Raw genomic sequence first — 13,251 nt, forward strand, 5'->3', positions numbered from 1 at the left:
ATTGGACTCATTTTTAAAAGGTGATACCATGGAAATTGCTGGACAAATAAAACTTCCATTATTTAGTGATGCCGGCAAGGCGCAACAGGTCTCAGGGAGAATTTCTGTTGGCACAGGAGCTGGATGGGAGGCCCTGGGCAGGACATCTCCCCTCCCAGCCTTGTTCCAGAGGAGAGAGACAGGACCCCAGCTCAATGCTCCCACTCACATGCTTGGCTCTTGCTCCCTGCCCTTCAGCTAGGAGCTTCTCCCTCCTGTTATGCTTCTGTCATTTCCAGCACCAGCATCTCTGGCCAGAGTCACTCAGTCCCTACTTGCTCTTTGTCAAAAATAGACTAAACATACATTCAAATAGCAAAGTTTTTCAGGAACAAGTTCCCCCCATATCACCCTTTTACTCAAACAACAAAACAAAAATCATTTCATTTTTTCCCCCTTTCCAACTTTTTGAAATGAAGGGAAAAAAAATACTGTCCTGCTTGAGTCTCTTTCCTGGACTCTGTCCATAAGGCATAAAAATTCTTTGCTCTTTCCCTGCTCCGTGGATGAGAAAACCAGTCTACCCGTAGGAACTCACCTGCTAAAAATATCTACGTGTGCCAGACCTTCCCGAGAAGGTCCATGCTGTCCACTCGGAAGTAACTGTGAAATCACTTAAACGTCATTTTGGAGAAAATCATAATTCAATAATTTTCCCAATTCCTTCTCTCTCTCTCCACTCTCTCTCTTTTGGTGGTATTGGGGGTTGACCCCAGGGCCTTAGTACATGGTAGGCAAGCGATCCATCATTGAACAGCACCCTACATCTTTTTATTTTTATTTTTTTAAGACAGGGTATCACTAAGTTGCTGATGTTTTCCTTGAACTTATGATCCACCTGCCTCAGCCTCCCAATTAGCTGAGATTTCAGGTGTGCATCACTGTGCCAGGTCTGCCTGATTCCTTAGTTCTGTACTACTCAATATTGTAGCTGCTAGTCATATTTGACAACCAAGCAGTAAAAAGGGCATTAGTCCGAATTGAAACTTACTAATGAGTATAAAATATGTGAGATTTCAAATATTTTTTAAAATACCTCATTAATAATTTTTATATTATATTTTGAAATATAATTGGATATATTGGGTTAAATAAAACACATAATTAATTTCATTTTTCTAATGCAGCTATAGAGACTATAAAGTCATAAATATATCAAAATTAAAATTTCACTTTTTTATGTGGCTCTAGAGCATTTGAAATTGTGTCTGAGTTTGGTATTATATTTCTAGGATAATGCTCCTTTAGGTTGAAATTCCCTTTTTAACAACTGCATAAACATGTTTCATGTCAACTCACCATAAACCATATTAAACACAACCCTAAAGTGTAAATTAATTCACTTGAAATTCTTTGCTAAATTCTTTCCTATGCTTCTCCAGATGGTTTCTGCCAATTCTCGTTAAGATTTAAATATTTAAGTTTCCAGTAACATAATCACAGCTACCTTGAGTGTAAAAGATCATGTAATCAATCAGCAGATGGCCCCCTCTAGACTGAGAGTCAACACATTTAACTGCTGTGCTATTTAAAAGGCTATTTAAAATCCATATTTTTTAATCTCACAATCAGAAAAAGATAAAATTACTTCTGGCCGTTATCACTTGGGATTCTAGAATTCCATTTTGTGTAGCTGGGAAAATATTCTAATCCATAATTCTGCTATAAAGCAAAGAATAACTGGGCATTTTCCTTAAGAGAGAATAGACCCCTCCTGCCTTTGATTGGTTTTCACTCGATGAAAAAATGAATATCTAATGTAGACTGAACAATGACTTTTCCTTAAAAGTAAGTCACACAAACATTACTGCCTGATCTCTATAGAACTTTAGGGTGTTTCCCAGCCATGGTCCCTAGAGATCAGAAGAAACTGGACTCATTTTTAAAAGGTGATACCATGGAAATTGCTGGACAAATAAAACTTCCATTATTTAGCTCAGAGCTTCCCAAAGAGTGGTGTGCTTGCTCCAGTGTGTGACTGGTCTCCAATGATACAACTATGGAAAATGAGAACAGTTGGAAACTCTTAGACCAATTGGACAAAGTGATTTATGTTGGCTGAATCTAATTTTTTAAAAATGTAATTGTATTTTGTTTCTTCAAATATTTCATGCTTATTGAATTTTACAAAAGGACATCCGCCTAAAACAGATATTAAGAAAATGTTCCTCTCTTTTAGAAACACTGACCTAGACCACTCCACCAGAATCCCTGATTTTCTGGTGACTTCCCTCCACATTTGCAGGGAGGTAAAAGGGTGCAGAAAATAGATAAAGGGAGCCAAGACTCTGCACTGCAAAAGGTAAATGATTTTCATAACATAGCTGGGATTAGAATCTGTGACACATATTTTCACACCTACAACCAAAATGCCATATTTTTTTAATTATATAATGTCATGGATTATAAACCATAATGTAATATAATATAGTGTTCATGGGTCCTGATTTCAGAGATATAAAAATAAATACTAACTAAAGTTCATATATGGAATGATTATATCTCAACTAAGAAAAATATAGTATTCATTATACACACAAGAAAATAAATCATTTTTTGTAAAGCCTTCCAAGTTGAGGTTAAAGGTTAAACACTTCTAGGTAAGTAAGGGGCCCATTATTGAGCATCAACTATGCACAAGGTGTTCTGAGAGACCTAACAGAAGTGACAGTGCCTGAACAATTTATCATTGAGATGGGAAAGCAGATGGAACCTAAAACATCAAGGAGTTGAGAGTAAGGCAGGGGAAGGCCTCACATACTCCCACCAGTGTCCCATCAGTTACATTTGGTCTCAAGGCTCTTATATCCAGCCAAGGATGGGGCCCTAGGTAGCCTGTCTCTTTCTCCTGTGCCCCAAGCTGAAGGGTGAAGGCAGGGAGTCAGGTAGCTGAGCTCCCCATCTGCTTCCACTGCCAACCAATTGGTGTAAGCTTGGGCAGCAGCCGCTATAAGCCACTGTGTCCTCATTGGTATAAGGAATAATAAAGCATACACCTCAAGGCAACCCAGAAGGTTGTTTTGTTGTTGGAAGATCAGGGACTCCTGCAGGGTATATACTGAGGGAAGGAGTAAAAGGAAAGGAAAAAATCATGGCCAAGGGAAGGAGGGAATTCCTTGAGAAAGGAGCCCTGGGAGGTGGAAAGGAGGCCATTGTCTTCCATCCCAAATTCTTTTCCATCATCCTGGAGTATCCAAAGGGAGGAGGCATCTCAGGAAAATGTTATCCACTGAGATAGGAGGAGGGTGTTCTTCCATGAAGAACAGGTGCTGAGGAGAGAGGGGAAAGGGCTACATGTCTCCTACAGGAGCCTGAGCAAGTGTGTACCAAGGGTCCAGAAGGAGGCTATGTGGGAAAAGGCCCAGGCTGAGGCATTGAGTCCTCACTGGGTGCTGACACCAGTCTCCAATGGTGCATCAAGGGGGCTGAGTTAACTTGAGGGCAGAGAGACCATGCTCTCTGCTTCCTCCAGGGCGCTAGGCAAGGGTATCAGGGAGCTGAGGCCACTCAGAAGAGAACTAGAAGAAGGTAGAGGGACAGACAGCAGGGTGTTTGACAGAGTGGCAGACAAGGAGTCTCCTCCATAGGGAGACTACAGTGACAAAGAGCAAGTGAGGGGATGTGAACAGGGGAGACAGAAAATGTCAAGAGAGCCAAAAATTCTGGAGAGACCACACATAATTCAGGGCATGATTATGAGAACTAGTTACTGGCTGGAAGAGAAGCCTGCCACAGAGAGCCAAGGGCCAGCTGGGGCCTGGGTTGTTAATGACTTCACTTGTAGGGGCATCACAGTGCCAGCTCTGAGAAGAGAGGCTGGGTGGGTGAGAAGCCATGAGCAGGGGCCTATGTCCATGGTGAAGCCAGGCATTAGCCAGGAGGGGACAGCACAAGACTGTGGAGCAGCCACTGAGCCAAGACGGAGGGGAGGGTGTGGCAGGAGGAGACAATGGCCAAACAGAGGGCAGAACCTGGGAGTGCCACCAGGGAATCAGAAACCTTCAGACCTAGCAAGGTAACAGTGACTGAAGAGAAACAGGGGCCATAAAAGTCACCTGCAGTGAAAGTGCTGGGAAGTGTGTCTGACTTGGTTCTGTCACTGCTAGAATGCTTCATTAAGTACTCCATCTTCATGTATTTCTAGGATCCTGGCTGATACCACAGATCCTGGCATAGAAAATTTTGCATGGAGTAGATTTAAAAACAAAAAAGCTGCATCTCAGGGAAAGAAGCTAACAGAGCCCAATCAATGATAGTCTGAGGGGAGTTGCTGTCTAGGGATTCAGAGCACCTGCTAGCTGAACATTTCCCTTGAGGCAAGGCTGTGCCCTGTGACAAGCCAGAAAGCCTGGAAGGAAAGGCATAGGCAAAACTGGAGAAAAGAGGAATCTCTCAGGTTCCTGCCAGATGCCTGCACCAGGCTCAGGACCTCCATAGGAGACACAGGAGAAGGAAAGCAGGTGTTCAGGATCTGTCCCACCCTGGAACAGTGAGATTAAATGATGAGGTAGATCGGGAGACTAAGGAGACCTAGGAGACTTTTCAACCACATGCGATGGATACATAATACTAAGGAATATTTAGGTGCAATAATGGCTCTTTTATTTTTAGGGATTATAATAATTAAGAACAGAGCCTTAATCTTCTTGAATTGCACACTGAAATATATACAGAAGAATGATATGAAGGTGAGGATTTCATTTAAAATAATCAGGTGAGTAGGGGGTATTCTTGATGAAACAAGATGGGTCAAGTATTGATAATCACTGAAGCTAGGAAGGGTACACGTGACTCATTAGACTAATCTATATTTGAATTTTTCAAGAAAAAGCTAACTACAAGCAAATAAAAAGGAAGCAACACCTGAACTAACTGTGCTACTAAGACATTACTACAACAACTCTAATCTCCCAAAGTGTGATTTTAAAGTGATTACAATGCTTAAATCTTTAAGATCAACAGTTTCATAGGGACAGAGTCTTTCCTTGAAGTTTTCTAAAGAAGCAACACTGGCTGGAGGAACATATGTACAGTCACACTTGAGAAGGTCCAGGAATCTCATCTGCCCAAACATCATGTCACTTTGACATCCAAGTTCTGCACCTTCCTCTCTGATGACACAAAGTAAGTTTGACTGCTTCACCACTGTGGTGGGCAAGAGACTCCTGTCATGCTTTGCTGCCTAGCTGAAGAATCGAGCAACCAGAAGCTGCCAAGTGTCAAGTACATCTCCTGAGCACCCTCAGTGTGATTGGCATCCCCCTTTCTAAACCATGGAAGGAATGGCAATAAGCCTGGAAAGGAAAATAGCCAATGCCTGCTCTACGCGTTCACAGCCAATGTCAATGTCATCAGCACCAGATGCCCTCACTTTGGTAAGAGCCAAGTTGTGGCCAGGTTGACCCCAACTGGGTTGGAAGGTGACTCTCAAGAAGAGAAGAGGTTAAGAGATTCAAGCATACCACTGCCTACACATGGATTCTTCTGCTTCCACCTAACTCCGAAGGTCTTGTGTGTGACCAGAACTACACCAAGTACTTTAGGAAGGACTAGCTTAATCTAGCACTTCTCCACTGGGGTGATTTTGTACTCAGTCACCACCAGGGCATATCTGGTATTGTGTGGAGACATAACTTGCGGGGGTGGGTACAGGCATCTGATACACAGGACAGCACCATATAACTAAGACTTCTTTAGCCTAAAATGTCAACAGGGTCAAGTGGAAAACCCTAGCGTGGGCAACTGAAATGAAAGGCAAAGGAATATTCAGGTGTGTGTGGGAAAGAGAACAGAAACAGAAAGAGTCAGGGAGAGAGGCAAAAGCAGAAAGGTAAAGACCTTTTACATGTCCTTTATTTGTATGCTTCTACTAAGGTGTTTTTTTTAACCAGATACAGTATTCAATGTCATGTCCTCTGGTGCAGATCCTACTTGGTCCAGTAACACAAGAGGCCCAGACTCTTGAGGGACAGCGACTGCCAAGACAAATATTTGCTTTTTTCCAACGGCCATATTTACTCAAGATTATTCTGCTCTTGATGAACTGGAAACCAACTGGTGGTTGACACACTTGGAAAAGAGCCACAGAGCAGCCTGGCACCCTTCCCACAGTGGTAAGAAGGGAATGTGGCCTAAGAAGGCTGATCCTGAAAAGCACCTAAGCTTTTTGATGGAGCTACTTTGAAACCAGATTCATACCCCCAGGGCAATTCTGTTCATGTTTTCAGCATCACTGAAGAGTCTTGAGAAATGGAAAGTGAAGAAAAAGTAAAGAAAGCCAAATGACAAAAAAGGAGAAAGAAACAAATATCACTGAAAAAATCTCTCACATATTATTACTCCAGGGCTGGAGTTGTAGCTCAGTGGTAGAGTGCTTGCCTCGCAGGTGTGAGCCATTGGGTTCGATCCTAGTACCACATAAAAACAAATAAAGGCATTAAGTCCATATACAACTAAAAAAATTATTACTCCAGGGTACAGTAGCATTAGGTTGCTTATTAACCTTGAACAATAACCTACATTGACCTCCACGACAACCAAAATTAGCTTCTAACTTGAATTATACTGTTTGCATTCACATATGTGGAGTGTTTCTATAATAAAGTGGTAACTGGAGTTCAGCTGTGCCTAGACTACATGATCACAAAATCTTTCAGGTGCCACGGAGCTTCTGTGTTTCACAGCCCCTCCTCTTTACCACAAAAACTCAATCACAGCTACAAGGACAACTGCCAAATCCACCTACTAAGGTAAGAAGCAAACCACACTGATCTCACATGAAAGCTTCAAATGCCATCCCTTCAAGAAAGTCTGGGTCCCAGAGTGTGTCTGGGAAAGTGGTCCTAATACCCTGGTGGTCCTGGCATCAAATACTGAGCTAACACCTTCCTGCTGTGGGAGACACTTCTATTAAAAAGGAAGTGAGGTCCTCAAGCCAGAGGGTTTAGCCAGAGATGCCCTGTCCCCAAACCATGCATCCATGGCTTTAGGGCACAGAAGGAAATGTCAGAGGGGATTCTTTGATTCTCCCATGAGAACACACACTCAGCCTCTGGCCTGAAGGAATTAAATGGTGGTCCCACAAAAATATAAATCCACATCTTAACTCCTGTAAATGTGGCATTACTTGGGAAAAGGGTCTCTGCAGATGTAATTAATTATAGTATTGACATGAGATCATCCTGAATTAGGTGGATGAGTCCTAAATCCAATGAGAAACGTTCTTTTATAAGAGAAGAAGCAAGGACCAGAGCAATCAGAAGACTGTATGAAGACAGAGGGATAGGGTGCAGTCAAGTAGCCTCAAGGCAAGGAGTCTCTGGAGTCAACAGAAGCTGAGAGGTAAGGAAGGATTTCCCCTAGAACCTTTAAGGGAGTCAGATTCTGCTGAAATGCTGACTTTGCACCTGTGGTCTCCAAGCTGTGAGACACAGATTCTTATGGTTGTAAGCCATCCCACTTGTGGCACTTTGTAAAGGCAATTCTATGAACTACACCTGATCTAACACAGACTGTCGAGTACCAGGCTCTCCAAACTGCCAGGTGAGGCTGCAGCAGGGTATCCACCAAGGACATCTTCCCATGGCCAGGGATGAGCTCAGGAGGATAGGGCTAGGGGATATGTATGCAGCTCTGAAATCCAGACCAAAGATGTTTTCCGAAGGACCTGTAATCAAGGGAAAATGTGCTCCCTCTCATCTGACATGGGCCAGAGCACCACCCAAAGAGACAAGCTTTTCCCAAATGGTCCCTGAGAAAGGCAACCTCAAGGTCATGTGGATCCTCTGAGGAGTGTCTGTCATCAACCCCACTGCTAACATTCACAGAGCACTTCCCATGGGCCACACACTGTTTCAACAACCATAAAAGGTAACTGCTCATTCTGCATTTTGATTTCATCCTTCCCTGTCTTTTCTTAAAATTGCTACCTCTTATTTTTGGGTCTAAAAATAATTGTTTAATGCTACATTTAAAAGAGATTGCTAGTGCCTGCTTGGCAGCAGATATTCTAAAATTGGAACAATACAGAGATTAGCATGGCCCCTGCACAAAGATGATGGAATTCCTTTATTTGTTGTTGTCGTTTGGAAGGGAGGAAGGCAGACATAGAAAGATTGCCACCGTTGGCATGTCTCCTGAGGAAAATGAAGCAGAGGCAGTTTGAATAGTTGCCCCAGGACAATTAGTGGTTAGTGAAGAAGCCAGACCCATGACCCAAGGGTCCATGTCTTCAGAGCCTGGCCAGCACTCAACCCTGCCTCACCTGATCCAGGAGTTCATTCCCCTCACCCCAGCATGCTCCCTGCAACCCAATGCTCCTGAAGCAAGGGTCATATTCCTTGTCCAAGCACACCCCTTGCCCAGCTCCTCTTCCCTTCTCCCTATTTATGTACTTTAATTAAACAGTAATTAGGTACATGAAATACTAATGTCTGGATGATGGGCTCAGATAATTCAACAGGGATGGTGACATTTAAGTAAATGGTTACTATGTAATGACAAGAGGGAATTCCCATTCCAAACACACCATCCTCAGCTACAAACCCACTCTTGCTGGCCTGCCAGTTGAGGCAGCACTATAACCCTGCACATCTCACATTCAAGCAGGGTCTTTTCCTTGTGCCTCAGAAATGCAACATGCTGGGGAGGTGTTTCTTGCTTCTGCTCTGATTCCCTCCAACCTCTCACTGCTCAAATCTACTGACCACATCCCCACATCCCCAGGCATCCCCATGACACATCAACATTTAAGATGCTTTTTTTGGTGGTGCAATCTGTTTGGGGAGGATTGACATTGTGCTTCAAATATCTTTGAAAACATCCAGCCCCTTGAACTGGTAAATACAGGGCTTCAGATTTCACATCAGGAAGTAATATAGATGCAGAAGTGCTTTCCTATATAAACATGCTAGCATTCAATCTTTGTACCAATATGGACTTGAAATAACTTAATGATCCATGAGAAAAAGTTGGTTAAGTTCACCATGTGTCATATTCTTGACTGAACATTTCTTAACCAGAAAAATATTGCTCACGAAAACTTGAGAAAATGCTTACTCTATAAGCATATAAGTGGAAAAAAGCAGACAGCTAAATTGTACTTGTGGTATGCTTATAACTTGTCAACTCAAGAAATAAACTGATTAACCAGAACTGGGGATGTAGCTTCATGGTAGAGTATTTGTGTAGCATTTGCCAGGCCCTACATTCAATCTCCAGCACCACAAAACACACACACACACACACACACACACACACACACACACACACACACACAGAACACCAATTAGCCCTATGAGGAAAGGGGGACTGAAAGGAAGTTAGTCCAAATAAACATTTTTCCTGAGTGGTAGAGCTATGACTGTTCATCTCTCTTACTGTTCATCTCTCTTACTTTTTAATTTTGTAGATGTTTCTATGAATAGATATGACAATAAGACAAAAAATATTTTAAAAAGAAAAACCAAGCCTTCCATAACTACTCACTGCTGCTGGGGAGCTTTAGAAAGATGCAAAGGACCCTCCCTACATATGTGGACTTTCCTCCCACCTCACCACCCACTTCCCCAGACTCCTATAAACACCCTTCCTGCCATAATTAATGACTTTATGCTCCCAGAATCTGCCTGATGCCCTTCACCTTGGTGTGTGTGAGTGCCTGGGGTGTGCTTTCCTGATCTTCCTTCTCCCACTGGAATGCAGGCTCCACGAAGGCATGGGTTTTTCTTGGTTTTGAATCACTATTGTAACCCCAGTCCCCAGAAAACCTCTGGTACATTGTCAGTGCTCCATAAACATATCCTGAAAGGCACTAACATCATGCTCACATGTAGCCTCCTTCCTAATGTCATCCCTAGCTACAACCCTCAGCTGGCCCATACCTCCATCAGGAGTCACCTGTTCACACCTCTGAATTCCCCTAAGATCATAGTACATACCTCATCTAATAGAACGTTTGCCATGTTACATCATTTCTCCCTGACCACATTTGCAGCAGCCACATGGATAAGTGATGAACACACATGCCTGAGAGTTTACGTGTCCCCCTTCCTTTTCCTCACAACCCTAAGAAGTAAATTAATCTGCATTTTACAGATGAAGAAACTTGAGGCTTATAAGGTTAAGGAACACACTCCCATGATTACTGAACAGAAGAGCCATCTGATTCCAAAGTCCAGACTGTGGGGTAAAATGCCTGTTTGTGTGTTTTATATAGTAGACTGGAAACTTTTGAGGGTAGGGAAAAACATTTTCCTACTCTTTGAAAGCTGACTAGTACTGCTTTAATTACCAGTCAAATATCTGCCAATTTAAAGCATAGGAAAATGTCCTTAATGCAGACCACACTAATTCATAGTGTGAAATAGTCCTAGACCTACACAATTGGAAGTTTAAATGGTCTGTCTAGAAAAATAAGGGTAATAAAACTTTCAAGTTTATTCAAATTAACACTAGGCTATGTAAAGAATTTAAGGACCTAACTATTGCCAAAGTCTCTTTTTAGCCATCCAGAACTACATTGTTATGAAGTGATAGTGAACTATTGTTCTTATGCATTTAACTTAGATTCCCTAAAATCCTTTATTGGACAATGTCAAATTTGTGTTACAGAACGTATTTCAAAAATCTCTTTTAGGCCTATCATCTGTCAGTTCAGTGCAATTCATTATGTTTGTACTTCCATATTTTAAAACTGTCCCTATAATTCCCTACATTAGGTGACTTTTCATCATCCAAACTAATGAAATTTTATTGTACCAAAAGAATATCATAGACAGTTTTAGAAATAGTATTTCTGGACTTCATTCATTTCTGGCAATCAGGAGAAAGATTTCTGTCCCCTGGGTGTTGTCTGGGGACCTCCCCCAGCATGTGGACCCTGTGGTGTTTAACACTCATCAACGGCTTGTCTGGGTTCACTGCTGGTGAATCTCCAGCCAGCTGATGCACACAAATTAGCAGTTCCTACATGCGCCTCTCCCCTTCCTGGGTCTAATTACGCAGGCGACAATGGAATATTTATTTATAAGCAGTTCTGACTACATGTGTACCAATGAAGGGAATGCAGTATCTTACCCAGTAAAATTAATGTGCTCAGGGAAAATAACACAGAAGTGCAATCTGTAAGAGTCTGTCAGGGGCAAAATCCAGGAGTAGCATTAACCTTCACACAGCCTTCTGCAACCCACAGAGCACTTCGTCTCTCCTTTCTCATTCACCTCTAAAATCTTCATAGTTTGCAGACTGAAATGAGCAAGGCCACCAACATGAGAGTAGCATTTGAACCCACAATCAACTCAGATTGTACCAGGGATGATTTTGGAACCCCTGCCTGTTCCCTTGGAATCTAGCTTCTCAGCCCCACAAGAAAACTAGAAACCTCCTGCCAGCTTGTGGTTGTCATCAAGTTTATAGAAGTGTCTCCTATGGGGAAAAGACCACTTGGCAAGGACTGTGAAGACAGGATCCACATAACCATCTGCCAAGATGGGTGGCTATGGTTTGAGAATCTCTACTTCCTCATCTGTAAAATAGGACCCCATGGAGTAGAGCCCTAAACCTTCTTGACAACATGAAAGGCCTGTGCCATAATTTTCAAAGTCAAACACCACACTGAGGATAAAATACTCTTAGGTTTTTTTTTTTGTTGTTTTGTTTTGTTTTTTAAGGAAGAAAACATCCCTTATGGCCTAACCTGTTAGATCAGTGGGTAGTTATTACATCCCTGGCACTCGCTAGGTACTGGGAACACAAAGTGAATTAAAGTCAAGGCCCTGCCTAAGAATGCGGCCCTCTCCAATCCAGTGAGAGGAGAGATCCATAAACAAATGACTAGATCAAATGTGATACATATGGAGGCTCTCATCCTTTTTTTTTTTTTCTTCTTCTTATTATTTTTTGGACACTGGTAGGGGAAACTGAAGGGATCCCAGAAGAGGCAAGGTGGAGCCAATGCTGGAAGCTTACCATGACTGAGACAGGACAGGAAACACTTCAGGCACAAGGCCCAGCATGGGGAAAAAGTGGTATGAAAAGGAATGGTGTTTTAAGAGAATAGAAGTGTTTTAAGAGAATAGAAGCTGTTGAGGAAAGCTGGAATGGGCAGGGCCAGGAAGCGCAGGGGGAGGGTTGGGGCCAGACACAAGGAGGTAGCCACACTGCTACCTGGGTGACTTCACTTCATTCTTACCAATTAGTAAAGCAGGGGTTACAGCCCATAGATGCCAGGGGTCAGGGAGTGTGTGAGTGATTCTAAGCCACATGGTTACTGTGCTCCTGACATTTTGAAGTTAGCCCATATGTCCCTCATCCCAGATATGGAACACCTATAAAAACTTAAATGTAGTATAATTACATAAAGCAATTATTTATAACATAATTATAACAAGATTATATTATAAAATATGTTAATTAGTAAGCTGTAAGTTATTCCCAACCTATCTTAATGCAACTGTGTCAATTTTATTAAAAATTGAAAAGTTGGGGCTTAATGGGGGTAAACAGGGATGAGACAGAGAGATATGTGGATAAAAACAAACCAAAATGGTATAAAAAACAAATAAGTGAGGATCCTAAAGAGATAGGGCTATGATTAGAAACATGCCTGATATTGGGCATAAATTGGTTCTAGTAAAAAATAATATATCATCTGCTTAAGACATAATATCCCCAAACTATTGATTTATCTATTATGTGCCAGGTATCACCAGTCTGAAGAGGAACTGGTCTTAGCCTTGAGGAGTTTGCAAATTAAAAAGGAAAAAGAAGTAAAGACATCATTTAACACTGGGGTATACAGGCTAAGAGGGTGAACACACAGGGCACTCAGAATGAGCAGAGCCAGGAAGACATAGGAAGGCCAAATGGGGTTCATTCTCAAGAGAGCAGATGTTTAATCCTAAAATTGAAGAAAGCAAAAAAGGAGGTGGGGGCAGGATACTTCAAGAGGGAGCAGCAAGGCAAGAGGGCCAGAGAGGACAGCTGGGAGGCAGAGTCAGGGAGGGATGCAGAGGAGGCTGCGGGTGTCGATCTGAAAACCCAATACAGCAACAGGCAACAGGCACTGTCCCAGAGGATGATGTACCTTTTGGAAGAAAAGGGACTTTTTATCCACAGTTTCCTCTGTCTAGTGTAAAGTACTTTGAAATATGGGCAATCATCACTGGCATGTCAGATGCCTACATTAGCTTCCTGTTCAGTAATTCAGGAGAA

At 42.3% G+C, this 13,251-nt stretch overlaps 1 protein-coding gene and 1 pseudogene across 5 annotated transcripts in view; one reads left to right on the forward strand and one right to left on the reverse strand.

Moving 5' to 3' along the window:
• Nucleotides 1–13,251, reverse strand: part of Tln2 (talin 2) — a 405,316-nt gene that overhangs the window by 258,876 nt on the left and 133,189 nt on the right. The window lies entirely within an intron of this gene.
• On the forward strand, nt 8,029–8,125 carry LOC120886977 (U6 spliceosomal RNA; annotated as a pseudogene).

Source organism: Ictidomys tridecemlineatus, chromosome 5 (genome assembly GCF_052094955.1).
Source record: "Ictidomys tridecemlineatus isolate mIctTri1 chromosome 5, mIctTri1.hap1, whole genome shotgun sequence".
Taxonomy (NCBI): Eukaryota; Metazoa; Chordata; class Mammalia; order Rodentia; family Sciuridae; genus Ictidomys; species Ictidomys tridecemlineatus.